This window comes from Pollicipes pollicipes, unplaced genomic scaffold (assembly GCF_011947565.3).
Source record: "Pollicipes pollicipes isolate AB1234 unplaced genomic scaffold, Ppol_2.1 Scaffold_4219;HRSCAF=4965_pilon_pilon_pilon, whole genome shotgun sequence".
Taxonomy (NCBI): domain Eukaryota; kingdom Metazoa; phylum Arthropoda; class Thecostraca; order Pollicipedomorpha; family Pollicipedidae; genus Pollicipes; species Pollicipes pollicipes.
The window spans coordinates 29,958,996-29,961,839 of record NW_023596448.1 but is presented as its reverse complement, the minus strand read 5'-3'; the positions used below and the strand labels follow the sequence as shown (position 1 = coordinate 29,961,839).

The 2,844-nt window shown below is 50.7% G+C and overlaps 1 long non-coding RNA gene across 1 annotated transcript; it reads left to right on the top strand.

Moving 5' to 3' along the window:
• The first annotated feature begins 782 nt into the window (after positions 1–782).
• Positions 783–2,572, top strand: LOC119096011 (uncharacterized). Its single transcript, XR_005093969.1, has 3 exons — positions 783–888; positions 1,607–1,797; positions 2,297–2,572. It is a non-coding gene; the product is annotated as an uncharacterized LOC119096011 (long non-coding RNA).
• The last annotated feature ends 272 nt before the right edge of the window (positions 2,573–2,844 follow it).

Here is a 2,844-nt window from a genome sequence, read left to right as displayed (position 1 = left end):
TCGTGGCCATCGGGAAAATGAGGGATTACCTGGTAAAGTTCCCCAGCGGTCGCACCATGTGGCGGAACCGACGGTTTATTCGTATGTACCGGCGCGTTTACGCCACGCAGGGCGATCCGGCCCCGCACGTAGCGACGTCGCACCGAGACCAGCTCCAAAGAAGGTGCGGTGAGTGGACCAACCCAGGACGGTGGCGTCGCGTCGAGGCAACCGTCAGCGGAGGGCCCCGGAGAGGCTAGAGGTCGACCCGAAGGTCAAGACCTACCGATCGAACCGGGGGGAGGTGTGGGAAACTGGGCCAAATCTGGGAAAAGCCCGTTTGTTCGCAAAGTTTCGTAGTAGGCTTCAACGCTGTTCACCGTTAAGCCCGCCCAAAATATGTTGTAAAACGAAGTCCTTGGTTTGAAGAACAGGTTGAGTCCATGACCCATGTCTTTGTGGGGTAGGTAAGGAGACATTCTTTTAAAAAAAATGATAAGAAAATATTAGCGCAATTTAGGCATCAAGATATTGACGCTGTTGAGTACAGCTATCAGGCATTGTGTTGTTTGGTGACCCCTCAGTTAGTTTACATATCCCTGCTGTTGCGAATTCCCACAGTGTCAACAGCCGTGCACCAACGCACGTCTTGGCACGTTCTGGAAAACCACGGCAGAGAACGCCGCACCGTGCCCGACTACGAATTACACGAGTAAACGGAGCCAGCCCTTCCCCAGGCAGCTCCTCTCCCAGAATCAGCGACAGAAATTTCCCGGTCTAGTGTGCAAACACAGGCGTCACTGAGGTAATGTTGACGCTCGGGGGACCTCCAGGCTGCTCCACTCATGTATAAAACTGGTGTCACAGCGGGAGGAACCAACAGTCGCAGAAGAGCACGCACACAGCCAGGTAAGGCGCTTCAGCTCGGGCCGGCTCGGCCACCGCGGTGTCGAAGGCCTGGCCACTTCGCCACCGGTGCTGTGCAGTGGTCTGGGGCTACAGTAGTGTGTGTTTTGCTATCCACATTGATGTGACTGATCTCTCTGAACGAGGGCTGAAGAGCGCACAATCCGGGTTATGTTGCCATTTCTCAAGCCAATTGTAATTGTATATTAGGTTTTCATTTCAGCTTGGTGCAGCGTCGTCTTGATCCGATGTCTTGCTGCTGTATTACTTTTTACAAGTCATTTGAAATGTAAGAACTATGGTTTCCTGCTAAACTAATCGATAATCAATGCGTCCATCTATCCATTTTCCTGGCTATTCTTCGAGGAATAATGCTAGCAATATGTCTTATCGATATAGATAACGCTCCTCGCAAATGCGCGTACCAGTTTACGAAAGTCCGCATCTGTGCCCGTTTCGGGGAGCGAAACAACTCAACCCCTTTCGTTGGGTGTGGGGATGAGCGTTGTGTTGAGAAATGAGGACACGGACTACAGGCCACAAAGTGCTGGAATAGATACATACCCGTGATGTTTCATGCCTCAAATATATGCATTGTTGCGTTATAATGTGTAATACCTCAACACATTTGGTTGCATTTGCCAGCACCACGTGGAAGCACCATCGTTGTTTGGGCTTAGCAGCAGTATGTTCGCGGTCTGACCAGTGACTTGTGTTGCAGCAGGTATGAAGGTCGTCGTTCTCCTGCTTGTGGTCTGCGCCTCCGTGGCCTGGGCGAAGCCTCTCTGCATCGGAGGCATCTGCATTCCTAGCGGTCAGGCCACTGGAGGGGCTTCGGGCACCGTCACCAGTGGCACCAGCAATACACCTGGTGGCACCAGCAAGGTTACGTCTGTCAGCTCCAGCGCAACGGTAAGTGCGCGGAAAAAAGAGCGCCGTCGAAGGGACACGCCTGAAAAGACATGAAATGGATTGATTTGGTTGTTCGCATTCCGATGAATGGAATGGAAATACATCATAGGTTATTCGCTCAGGCTAGCAAGCATTGTATGGATTCTGATAGACCGCATACATCGTTATCCCATTTCACTGAATTATTTTGTATTATTTATTAATTGCCCCCAAAATTCGGGTTAGCATGGCGAAACGTAAAAATGCATTCGTCGGTGAACTGGACTAAACCAAACTGCGTACATTCGGCAGTGTCATTTACATTTTGCCTTGTGTGGTCCAGCACGATTATTAAATACCCGCTTGGATCACCGCCAGATGTGTCCTCCTCCTTTACTTCGTGAAGCGGGGCATGGCATGCAATGCGCAGTGACCAGCGCATGGCAAGTATGGCGCTCGGTCTCCATATCATTATCGTATCATTATCTCAATATAATTATCAACATCGTTTCTTTTGCAGGGATCCGCCAGCGGGCCGTGTGCAAACAGCCACAACTCCGCACATGCCTCCAACAAGAACAAACAGGGACTGCTGGGCAATGCGGAATCAAGCGACACCGGAGCCGTCTCAAACCAGAGCACCGGCTGCTAAATGACTCAGTCGCAGTCATCTCGGCATGCGTCGCAATGGCACATGTGAAACGCTTGTTACGTCGACAGACATTGTCATATCGGGCGTCGGTTGTGACATGGAATCGTAATGTGCAATACAGGCTCATCCCCGACATGATTCAGCTCCAATGTGTTGGCGCTGACAGTGCCAGGTGATGTTTCTCCGTGGAAGACGCACCACAGGATGCACGACAGTTAATGGCGTGCAAAGACCAATAAAACGTACGTCACCCATATCTTGGGGTAGCATCTTGATCATGTATTCGATTCCACTTTAAGCACCAAAAACCTATAGAGATCATGTCATAGCTTATAGCTGACGCCAAGTACTGGGCTAAGCCCATTTTCAATACTCGATGCGAGTTGACGAGAACGTTGGACTTGGAGGAGGCAACC